Genomic DNA, 13,666 nt, shown 5'->3' on the forward strand with positions numbered 1-13,666 from the left:
TTCTTGGGAGGCAACCCTAGTTTGTATTGTAACAATTTAAAAAAAAAAGAGAAAAAGAAGAAAATACAAAAAATGTCATGCCACGACCTTAATTAAGGTGCTGGTTGGGAGGCAACTCAACTTTTGTAGCATATATGTCATGTTTGTTCATGTTACAGGGCTAAGGAAGGAACAGGAACTCGAAACGAATGCAAAACATCAAGAATCAAGCTTCAGGTTTGTTAGTGTACTTTATCTGTGCGTCGCACAGTCATAGCACAACAGGTAAGCAAGCCAAATAAAAGATTCAGAAATGGGTGTTCTGTGCGCTGGACGTACGTCGCATGACTAGCGCATGTAGGGTACTCAGAGCCACAAATTTGGCTAAGTAAAAAGTTCAGAAAAGGGGTTTTTTGTGCGCTGGGCATGCGACGCATGTCCAGCGCATGAAGGCTAATCAGAGATTTTTTTTTCTAAGTATAAACTTTTGAGGTGGGAGCATTATGCGATAACCATGTGATGTATAGCTAGCGCACGAGTCAACCCGGTTCGAAATCTTTTAAAGATTTAAAACAAGGACCGACCCCCTAATTCCCCCCACTTCTCACAAACACACACTCTCTCTCTAAACTCGTCCCTAACCGACCCTAACCCCTAAAAACCCTCCCCAAATCCTCTCCATCCTCAAGAAATTCATGTGCATTATCTCATATCTCAATAAAGGTAATCAATCTTCATAGTTTTTCCATGAAATCCCATTCCCTTTTCCCCCTTTTTGTTGATGTTGAGAATGATGGACTAGGGTTATGGGGTTGGACGAATTAGGGTGGGGATTTGGTATTGTTGTGTTTGATATTGTTGTTTGTGATAGAATAATGAATCCCAAACAAAAGGGAGGGTTCTTCCACCCTACATTGTTGCAAAACTCAAAGGGATATTTCTATGCCCACAAGGTGTTTGAAAAAAATTACTAAACCAAGTTTCTTATGATTTTTGTGACGTCTTGAGTAGCAATTGAACTTGAAACAATAGTCGAAACCTTGGGGCATCACCATTAACACCCATAAGTCGAAAACAACATGATGTCCCTTGTTTTGTAGTGTATTTTTGTTTTTTTAATTTTTCCTTTAATTTTCATTTTTTTGTTGTTTAAGTTAGGTAACTTCTTTGTTTTAATTTTTGTACCATAGTTTGAAGTAAGTGTGGGGTCGAGAAAAAAAGTCAATAAAGCCATGATAGTACCCGCTAAGCGACAAAGTTGAAACTTCAGTGCATGAACACCCGACTTGCAATAAGTGTGGGGTCGTTTCACGACCCCACTTAGGCTTAACTTGCGGATGATAAAATGAAGTGTTAGTGTGCAATAAGTGTGGGGTCATTTCACGACCCCACTTAGATTAAATTTACTAACGAAGTTGGATGTTTGTGCTGTGAATCTCTACAGGTACAATGGTGACCAAAGGAAAAGGAAAAGTTGACGAGGAGGGTCCCTTGCAAGGATCAAAGAGACCCAGAGGGGGCAAGGCCATTGCCACCAAGAAAGGGGCAACAGCCCGCAGTAGTAAGCAACCGGTAGTCCCCATTTCTCGGGCTTCTCCTCTGAGGCCTCGTCCCTATCTTATAAGGATTGGGTGTGTGGAAAAATGGTACAAAGAGTTCCCTTTGAAGGATGGGTACACTCATGAAAGGCCCGTTAACAAAGTGGCCTTGAAGAAAAAATTTTGGGGCATCTACAATCAAATAATAGAAATGGGGAACAAGGTGGTGTCTTTGAGAATTTGGGGCCTGTGAACATTGACATGGTTTTGGAGATGTATGCCAATCTAGAGTTGGCCAGAACAGAGGGCAGTGAGATGCAGCCGTCGGTAAACGTAAGGGGTGAGTATGTGCCGCTAACAGCCTCCACCTTGTGTGCACATTTAGGGGTCCCTGATTGTCCCATTGGACCACTGCTTGATTTCATCAAAAGTCCTGACTAAAAGGCCATTCGGGAGACTTTATGTGGGCCTGATTCTAAGGCCAAGTGGGCCAGATATAGAGAGGGCCTAAGGTTGCACAAGACAATCTTTGATGGGTGATTTTCTGAAGGAGGCCCGAGTGTATCTCAGGCTGCTCAACTACCGTATCATGCCACTTGATCATTTCACTACTGTGCTGAAGGAGAGAGTAGCCATTGTATACTTCTTCTTGACGGGGCAACCTGTCAACATTGGCTATTGGATGCTAAGGGAGATGCAGCACATTAGAAAGGGCAAGTCCCTCAGGCCGAGCTTTAGAAATACCCTCACTACTTACTTAAGGAAGTTGGCACCTCACTTGGAGAGTCCACATGACAGGGTGCTTGAGTCCTCGGATAATATGATCGACATCTCTAATGTTAAGTCCCCCGAACAGTGCACTAAACTCAATTTGACTCCAACCCAAAAAATATCAGCTCAGTCTACTGTGCTAGCACAAATCTACAAGATTGCGATGATCGCGAGTGAGCAATTTGAGTTAGACCTCTCTAGTGTGTTTGCAGAGTGCCCTCACACCACTTACTCACGAGTTCTCATTGGGGAGGAGGGCAAGCTGCTAGCTGATGAGGACTGAGATGGAGAAAGGGAGTGAAGAATAATTCCAGGCACAGGATGTTGAGGATGATGAGGAAGAAGATGCCTAGCCGTCTGATGGCGAGGCTGAGGATGATGAGGAGGATGTCTAGGCCCTAGTGGGCCTCAGGGAGTATTTCTTGCCTTGCTTTGTTTTTAAATTTGTTCATCTATATGCTTTGAGGGCAAAGCATCATTTAAGTGTGGGGTGGGAAATATGTCCCTTGTATCAACAATTTTGGGTTGAGGATGGTGATCAAGTTGCTATAGGTTTCTTTTTTTATAGTTTTTGAGTCTTAGAGTAAAAAAAAAAATAAAGCAAAAGAAAATTTTAGTTTTGTCGTTTTAGATTTTGTCTGTAGCTTCTTGATTCCCTCATTAGTGGCACACACCATCCACCCCCTTGGGTTTTCTTATGGCCTCGGTTCTTTCCTAAGGGGGGCCTTTGAACCGGGTTAGATTTTTTAGTTTTTGTAAAAAGGTGTTGTGGGAGTCAAGCCTGTTAGACCACTTGAATGTGAGGTGCTCAGGTTAGGTGGAATGTGAAAGCCATGAGTTGTTTTTGATGATTTTTAAAAGCATGCATGAAAAGAAGCAACCTCTCTCGAAACACTTTTGTAGTGAATTGCATTGACTCATGTATGACCCACTTGGCATAATTTGTGATAGTTACTTGATTGGAGGGTTGTATGAATCTGTTTTGTATTGATTATGTGTTGTGTGTGATGTGAGAAAACTCTTGTATGATCTATGCTGATGACTAGAACTTGCCAGGTGTATTCGTGAAGTGAAATTGAGTGAGAAGTTTAGGAAGTGATCTAGGCATTTCTTTGTTAGCCAAATTTCGAAACGACGCTTGCCTACCTTTTGTGTATATATATATATCCCCAGTCAACCCCGTTTAGCCTTTAGCTTTTCTTTCGACAATAGCTAATTAGCCTACCCCCGTTGTTCTTATTGACCAATTTTAGATTCTTGTTTACTCCTTAGGCACTTTAAATAGCAAATTGTGGAATTGGAGTTGGGATGCGAAACTAAGGGAGGGTTCGTGGAATGAAGTTGAAAGGAATGCTATTGGTGCGCTTGAGTGTTTTGAATTCTAGTAGTGGGAAGTATGAGTGCAAACTGAAAAGAAAAAAAAAAATAGAAACCGTCCAGTTAGTTATTTGCTTTCTTAATATAGTGTCCCACTAGCGAGTTGAAAATAGGATGGCGCCTAAAGTTGAGAAAATAAATGATTGTTGACAGGATAGAATGGGTAGCTTGTGGTTGAAATTCATGGTTGATGAAGGAGGGTGCTAAATAAACTATGTTGTGAGGTATTAAAAGTGCTTAGGGAGGTTAGTCACTATTTTCAAAATATATCCTACCCATCCCTTAGCCTGCATTACAACCATACAAGTCTTAAGTGATCCCAAATTCATCTCACTCTAATTTGTGGAAAGGTTACACTACGGGCAAGCCTATGGTTCGTTATGTTTGAGCAGTGGATATTCTTTGTGAGAGTGAGCGATCTTGTGTGCAACTTATGTCCAGTGACATATGTCGTTAACTTTGTGTGAAATATGGACAAATCTCTTTTGGATGAGGACACATAATTGATAGGAGATGGGTGAAGTACTCCCACTCGGCCAAGTAGCAGATTATTTGTGCTTTGAGTGGTGTCTGGAGTCATATGCATGTTTTTGAATGTGTCGTTTCTTGAGAGGTTTGGTTGTTAATATTTGGAAGTGTAAGAAAATGTTCGGTTTAAAGCAGTTGGCATGACTTTTGAGAAAATTGGCCCAATATGTATGTCTTAATGCAATTTCGAAACTTTCATATCCACCGAATCCTGATGTAGACCTGTTTGAGTGGCATGGCTAAGTAAAGTACTAGGGAATGTATGATAAGTGGTTGCTCGAGGGCGAGCGGGGTGTTGATATTTGGCACAAATATCTAGATTTAGTGTCATTTGCACTTCACTTCTTAGCATTTTAATCGCAGTTTTTAATGCAAATTGTTGTGTATGAGCTTATGTTGGTGTGCTTGTATGAATAGGTACAACAAGGACCAATGGAGGGTATTCCGAGCAGTTTTTGATTGATTTCGAGGCTTTGCACGTTAATTGAATGTTAGGAAGGATGTTCCAGCACTTGAAGGCAGAATCCGACCACTGAAGCATCTCATGCGCTGGCTATACGTCGCAGAGCCAGCGCACAAAAACCCCATCTCTGAATCTCAAACAGGCCATGCATTGGCCATGCGCCGCACAAGCAACACACAGAGGATCATACGGCGGCCATCGACGCGCGCGGCCACGCGACGTCGGTTCTCATACTTGGAACGGGATTGGGCCAACTTATCTTATATTTACCCTAGCGTATAAATAGTCGTTTTTAACGTTAGAAAGACGGCTTGGATGAATTTTGAGACTTGTGAAACTCTTTCTAGGTTTTATTCCTCTTATATTATTTTTCTTTACGTTGGAACCCTATGTTAATCATGACTTCTTGCTTCCATTCTCGAATCATGTGTAACTAAACACCGTAATTCTGGGGTTATGGCTTAGCCATGAATATTGACTTTTGACGAGTATTTCAATCTTAGTAGCTTGTTCGTATGCAATTGCTTCTTTATTTCTGTGCTTAATTGCTTGATTGTCTGCGCAACAGTTGAGTTCTATTTACTAATTGATACACGTGCTTGGGAAAGACGTTGTTAATTTGGAGAAGAAGTAATGAGATTGTGATCTGAATATCCCTATAGTTGGGCTAGGATTTGTGACTAGGATAGGAATATACTTAGTTACACATGAGTCAATTTCATGCCGTGCTCTTATTGCATTCTTGATAGGTCAATACCATAGGAATATAGGAGGTGAGTTATCTTGAATCGGTGAGAGGTAGTGATTTCGGGAGAATACTACCGTATTAATAATCAGGTTAATTAGCAATTGTGAGCAAGAAGTTGCTGGGTGTGATCTTGAAACGACTGATAGGATTGGTGAACAAACCACAACCCTGGAATACTTCTAAAATCTTGATAAAAGCAATACTCAAATACAATCTTAGCATAAATTCTGGTTACATTATTAGTTATTAACATTATAGCATTAGTTTACAAAACAACCAAAGCTTTTATTCTTTACTTGCATAATTAGTAGCAATAGTTTATTTTCGTGAAATTATTGGTCATAAGTCTCTGTGGGTTCGACATCCGATTTTATATAATCACTCTATTAATTGTACGACCACGTACACTTGCGTGTGCATTTGGACGCAACAAGTGGACGCAACAAGTTTTATAGTGATTATATAAAATCAGATGTCGAACCCACAGAGATTTATGACCAATACTTTCACGAAAATAAACTATTGCTACTAATTATGCAAGTAAAGAATAAAAGCTTTGGTTGTTTTGTAAACTAATGCTATAATGTAAATAACTAATAATGTAACCAGAATTTGTGCTAAGATCGTATTTCGCATCGTTTTTATCAAGATTTTAGAAGTATTCATGGTCGTGGTTTGTTCACCAATCCTATTGAGTCGTTCGTATCACACCTTTTAGCAACTTTGTTCAAAATTGCTAATTAACCGGATTATTAATCTCGTAGTATTCTCCCAAACCACTACTCTCTCGCCGATTCAAGATAACTCGCCTCCTATATTCCTATGGCATGACCTATAAAAAACGCAATAAGCGCGACATGAAATTGACTCCATGCAACAAAAGTATATTCCTATCCTAGTCACAAATCCTAGCCCAACTATAGGGATATTCAGATCACAATCTCGTTACTTCTTCTCCAAATTAACGTCTTTCCCAAGCACGTGTATCAATTAGTAAATAGAACTCAATTGTTGCGCAGACAATCAAGCAATTAAACACAGAAGTAAAGAAGTAATTGCATACGAACAAGCTACTAAGATTGAAATACTCATCAAACTTCAATATTCATGGCTAAGCCACAACCCCAGAATTACGGTGTTTAGTTACACATGATTCGGAATGGAAGCAAGAATTCATGATTAACATAGGGTTTCAATGTAAAGAAAAATGATAGAAGAGGAATAAAACCTAGAAAGAGTTTCACAAGTCCCAAAATTCATCCAAGCCGTCTTTCTAACGTTAAAAATGACTATTTATACGCTAGGGTAAATATAAGATAAGTAGGCCCAATCCTGATCCAAGTAGGACAACTGACGCCGCTTGTGCGCTGGCTATGCGTCGCATGGCCAGCGTATGATCCTCTATGTGTTGCTTGTGCGGCGCATGGCCAATGCATGGCCTATCTAAGATTCAGAGATGGGGTTTTTGTGCGCTAGCTCTGCGACGCATGGCTAGCGCATGAGACGCTTCAGTGGTCGTATTCTGCCTTTAAGTGCTGGAACTTCCTTCCCAACATTCAATTAACGTGCAAAGCCTCAAAATCAATCAAAAACTGCTCGGAATACCCTCCATTGGTCCTTGTTGTACCTATTCATACAAGCATACCAACATAAGCTCATATACAACACTTTGCATTAAAAACTGCGATTAAAGTGCTATGAAGTGAAGTGCAAATGACACTAAATCAAGATATTTGTGCCAAATATCAGTAAGTAACTTCAATTCTTAAAACTTGTTCATCCTCTCCTGCTCATCAACAATTATAATTGCATGAACTGATGATGGTGGTGCAACAACATACTGCGGTGTAATTCCAAACTTTATATGTCCATCAAGAAAAGGACAACATTTATGGAACTGTTGAAATGGCTGTTAAACTGTGGCCACAGTTCCACAAGTGTCCATCCCATGTATATAAGTATTTCTAAAGTTGATAAAAGAGAATGAATACCTCATTTTAAAGAAAAAAGATCCTAGAGAAATAATCTCTCAACCTAGTACATTAATTCCACTTAAAGATGAGTATTTATGGTATAATTATGATTAGATAAAATCATTTATGCTAGAACTAACTCCATAATGAATCAAAATGAATAGAAAATCCCCTGATAATCAAGAATCATATTCAAACCTCAAGTTAGGATTTGAACTTCAAAAGTTAAATTCTTTACTCTATCTTTGCATATAATTATGCATGAAGTATTTGGATGATATTGAGGAGTAGAAAATTTTATTTGGTTGGAGTATTATATGATGCTTGAAATTGAGTATTTGGAATTAGGGTTCTTGAAGGAAAAAAAGGTGACTAGTTAAACTGTGAATCCTGATAAGGTGTTTGGTGATTCTAGGGACTTCAATTCTATTTGGTTGGAGTATTATATGATGCTTGAAAATGTCACTTTGAATGAGAGCTCCCGAAAGAGGAAGAATATGAATAGGAAAATTGTGAATCTTGTTGAGGTATTTGGTGATTGTAGTGACTTTAATAGCTTAATCATGATTAAATACGACACGAGTTAGGTCTTAATAGTCGAGAATAATCATTTTGGGATTCCTATTAGAATCCCTAAAGGGATTATGTTTGAGGTAATTGAATGTTAATGAATACCAATTTGTGTAGAATTGTTATGATATGGTAGATTGAAGTTGTTGGGGGCCATTGGCATGATGGGGGAGACCGTTTAGCTATTTCAGGTTGACTCGAGATGTTTTGAGCTTGAAACTATGTTAAGAGATTCATACTATTCCACACTTTAGAAACAACAATTTAAATGAGACCTTTGGGCGTGTAGGACAAGGTCGTATGATTTACTTCCATTGCTAAGTGTTGAACTATGTAACTATCTATGTTCTTTATATGAACTAAACGACCATCTTTCAAAGTATAATGACTTACATATGTTAATTTTACTCATTTAAAGCTCATGACATGCTTTGAAATTATATTTTGATAAAATCTATGTTGATTCATCCGGAACTAATTTTGCATAAACAGAGGATTTCGGCCAAAGGTCATGAATTGAGAAATGAAATAAATGTATCTATGTAAAACACTTGGTTTGTTTGGCGTAATTGATTAGGATGATGATCAGTCATTATGCGAACCCTAAAGCATACGTGCCTAGTCGGTTGGGAGGATGATCGTCCATCGGGAATAACATTAAGCACCAATGCATCTTAAAACACTTTATTGTTGACATGATATTTCAATTACTAAAAGGGTAGCCGTGAACATTAAACTACTGTAAATAATAACCTGAAGTTAAAACATGATTTTTTTAAAAATCTTATTGAAATGTTTATAGGTTGATTTATAATGAAATCTTGCTCATGCACATATGCGGTGTATTAATTTGTCACGACCCAATTTAGCTAAGTCATGCGGGCACCTACCTTTTCCACCTCAGTAGGCGACCCTTATCCCAACAATCTCAAATACATGAAATAATAAATAAATAAGCGGAAGAGATAGAAATACGTAAGTATAAGATAATAATAGATAGAATATGCGAAAATACATCAAAACTACCCAGAGTCTAGTCTAATCCATACAAGAGCCTCTAACTAGGTACTACAAGTCTGAAAGCAATAAAATACATCAAAAGTCTGAATATGTCTCGGAATATGAAGTAAGCCATAAATAAGACAAGAATCTCCAAGGCGGCGGACGTCCCCGTGCTCATCCTGTAAGACTCTAAGCAGCAACTCTTGCAATACTATCAGCCACGAGAAGCAGAGGTCGATCCTACCTAGAACTCTGCATTCATAAAAGAATGCAGCAAGTGCAGGTCAGTACAAACAACAAGTACTGGTAGGCATTATAGGCCGACTAAGTTTAGCTGACACATATAAAGGCAATAAAGTAAGATAAACAGGTAAATCAACAAGGTATAAGTCAAATACGAGCTAGAATCCAAGTACACGTCATCACCTATATTCAGCATCTAAACCCAAATGTGCCAAGTCTCAAACTACTCAGTCTGAATCTGTGTATCACAAATACATCACATGAATATCACAATAGGAGCTATAGTGCAATGCAATGCAATAATGTATGGGATGTGAATGCAATGCAATGCTATGTACACATTTACTCTGATGACGGAGCATCACATCTCGGTAGCACAACCCAGGGGGACCCGCAAAGTCCATGTACTGAAACCTCACGATTCTGGCAAAGACCTCGACAATCGCTACCGTGCTTACGCATCGAAACACATGTACTCCGATGATGGAACATCACATCTCGGCAGCACAACCCATGGGGGACCCATGAAGTCCATGTACCTCATGATTCCAGCAATAACCTTGGCAACTGCTACCTCACGATTCTGGCAACAACCTCAAAAATCGCTACGCACAACCTCGATTCCGGGACAACCATGGGATATCGGTCCTCACGTCACTCTCATCCAACTGAGCCCAGCTCATAATAATTTTTCCTCAAGTATCATCAATGTATCAATAATATATCATGAAAGATGAGAATGCGTGCAATGTATGGGTTCAATATCAATAATCAGATCAATATCACAAGTACCACGCATGGGCACACCAACAATATTATGAAAAGGCTACACAATAAGCCATAATAGAATACTATCCTCGTATCAAACGTCAACAAGTAAGATACTACAATATCATGGTCAAGATATCTCAATAGTCTCCAATATCTACTATCTCCACGTGGCATCAAGCCAACAACAATAGAATAAGATAAGTCACAACACAATGGGGTGGCTAATCCCAAATCACATAACAGGGCCCAACCTAGAACAATATCCAACCCAACTTCATATCCGAAGGTTTACATGATTTCTCCGACAATATCGGCTAACCATATGCTTCGCTAAACGAAGTCTCACCATAGGGTAAACCGTAACCTACCTGGAAGGCCGAACAGCAATATCACCAACAATGACTCCTTAAATTTCCCTTTCCTTTGAGCTTCGAGGTAAAGAAAGTCTAGGCACATTCGAATCAAGAAATTAGAATCAAGAAGAACATCAATCAAACCGTACTTCTATTCAAGACCCAAGTTCTTAACCTATGGAATAGGGTTTATGAACTAGAAAGGGAAAATTAGGAATCTAAAGGTTCCAATATGAAATTAAAGCTCTAGGTGATCAATTCCCATCATTATCAAGCTATAATAACCAACAATTTACTCAAATTCGAATTCTAGGCAAAACCCCCAAATTTGGGCATAAACCCTCACTTGCAAATCCATAAATATAGCCACTAGTTAGGAAGAATCATGAAATAAAGGATTCTATTCATCAATTCAATTCTTAAAGAAGCTAACCCAACCAACAAATCATGATTTAGAAGCCTAGAAAGAATAACTCATTGAACCCACTTTTAATCTTTAATCACTTAATGAACTACCAAGATAAAGGAACTCTAAGATGATTAGGGATAAAGGAATAGTAAAGGGATTAGAAGAACTTACCACCAAGAATTTCCTCGAAGAACATCTTAGAATTGCTCCCAATAGCCCAGATTTTGGAATAGTAATAAATGAGGGACTTAGGGCATTTAACACTTTATTTAATGACTTAACTGCCCGCTACCCGCTACCCGCTTCCGAGACCATCAGGCTGCTTTAGCATCACCGCTTCAGTGGTCCCTCGACCGCTATAGCGGTCAAGCCAAAATTGAACAGAACGCTCCAGCGGCAGGGTGACCCCTATAGCGGTAGAACAACACCAAGTTTCACACTTTCAAACCTGAATTTCTGACTAACTCCCGAGGCCATCTGCTCACATACCAAATACATAGACAAATATAAAAACATGCTACGAACACAGTCGTGGCCTCAGAATTCCCAACGGAGGTCTCCTTGAGTGAGTCAACCTCCGATACCTCAATTCCAACTTTCCAACCCAAGCTCCAAAATGCACCCGAGTGCATTGGGAACCAAACCAGATATGCACACAAGTTCGAAATGACCATCCGGACCTCTTGAAATCTACAGATTTTTTAAAAAGGTCTGTTTACCCAAAAGTCAACTTTGAGTCATCTCATTTTGCTTTTAAGCCAAATTTCCCCAAAACTTACCCAAATCAACTCTGATGATCTCGGGAAGCATGTTAACGGTCCCAGCAGGTTAATTATGAGCTAAATAAAGCTCAGAAAAGGATCATCGAAAATGCAATAACGACCAAACGGGTCGTTACATAATTCTTGCCCTACCATAAAGTGGTTTGGCTATGATGCATACTGGATATCTCAATGCTCAGGCTTCATGTTCTAAGTAGTCAAAATGTAGGTATTGCTCAGGTGCATAACGGTTCATGTACGAGCTAGGGTCCTGCTTCTTCTATACTTTTGGGGAGCTCACTTTAAAGACGTGGGAGAACACTGACGTAATTCTATTCTTTTGTATTGGCGGGCTATGTCTATAACTTTATTCATTTATTCGTAGCATCGTAGAGGCTTCATAGATAAACTTGCATAATATTTTGAGATACGGGTACTTGTCTACTCTTATTATTATTATTAACATTATTATTTTTATTATTATTATTAACATTATTATTGTTCTTATTATTATTGTTAATATGTCTTGGTGATGGTTATGTAAACTATAAGGATTACTCATTTTGTCGATCTTTTCTTATTTATCAAGAATAAGACATAAATCATTTCAAACCATAGTGATATCTATACTTGTAACGATTTTCTATGATGCAATGAATAAGGGTATGTAAGGGGTATAAAGTGTATTATAATGATTCGCTCAAGTAGGCAGTACCGCATTGTAACATTCCATACTTTCAGGCTAAGGTTTGACCCGTAATATGCTGATATAATAAAACCAAGATGGGAGGTGTAGGAAGTGTATTGAAACCTAATCAAGTCACAAGAAGAGTCTTTGGACAAAGCAAAGTTGGAAGCCACTCTACAGAGCATGTTTTCTAGTGAGTTTGCAGAAGGGATTACTTCAAGCTATTATAACCCCATTATTAATAGAGAACTTGGGAAGCCTTTCTTCATGAAAGTTGTCGCCTTTTGAAATACCTTTCCATCCATATATGATGGAGGTCAAATGGACATCTTTACAAAATGTTATGACCGTTTTACTGAAAGAGCACATAGCAGTCCGCTAGACCGAAATACCTCGCACATGGCATTATGCGGACGCGTTTGCGACACTTTTTGGATGCATTTGGACACAAAAGTTGCCAGGTATTCTATTTTGTAACGCGTTTGGCGAATCGCTCCAGCATTTGGCCAAACACTCCAGAGTTTGGCGATATGTGGTGCAGAACGCTAGAGCAGGTCGGCTCCGCCTATAAAAAACCCAAAACGCGTAATTTTCTTAAATATTTAATTCTACTTCATTTTTAGCCGGCTTTTTGAGGAGACAAGACCCTAGAGCTTCCCCAAACCTGCTAAGGTGAGTTCTTCCTCAAACCCCAAGTATTATTCCATCACATTAACAAGGATTAACACTCTTATGCGGATTATTAACAAGATTCTACTCTACAATCTTAGAATTTTAAATGAAACCCTTTTCAAGGTTTCAAGTTCAGATTCTTAGGGTCTTTACCCACGTATGGGAACATCTTTGTTCTTCCCCACGCCACGTTTGATCCATGAAACACATTTCGCCTTAGAATCAAGATTATACTCTAGTTCATGATAACCCTAAATACATATATAACTATATATCATACTTCTTCTACAGTTTCGTTAATTGCATTTATGATACGTCATTATGATTGTCATGAACTTGTATGTAATCTATGAATGCTCATGCTTTGAATTCCATGGGTTGTCAAATTACAAGTCATGAACCAATATTACTCTACACCATGAATCTTACATATTTTCATGCTTTACACAAGTTATATTAAATATCCATATATAAGTGATATTATACTTACAAGTCATATTTATAGCCCATGTTTACAAGTCATGTTTACAACTCAAGTTTACAAGTCATGCTTATAAGTGATGTTATACAAATCATGGGCTCAGATGCCACCTATATTGATGTTCATATTTTTGGGAGTTGTACAGATTACCGAGAAGGTTTAATACCGAAACTACGTATGCCAGCGTAGGATAAGGATCGCTACGCCCATTTAGGATAATTCTTTCATGTTTCCCGTTGAGGGACATTTTATGGATCCATTCATATCATGTTCATATCTTGTACCCCGGCAAGGTACAAGATGGCTTAGCTGATCGAGCAGAGATCAGATGCCACATGC

The sequence above is a fragment of the Lycium ferocissimum genome, chromosome 3 (assembly GCF_029784015.1).
Source record: "Lycium ferocissimum isolate CSIRO_LF1 chromosome 3, AGI_CSIRO_Lferr_CH_V1, whole genome shotgun sequence".
Classification (NCBI taxonomy): Eukaryota; Viridiplantae; Streptophyta; class Magnoliopsida; order Solanales; family Solanaceae; genus Lycium; species Lycium ferocissimum.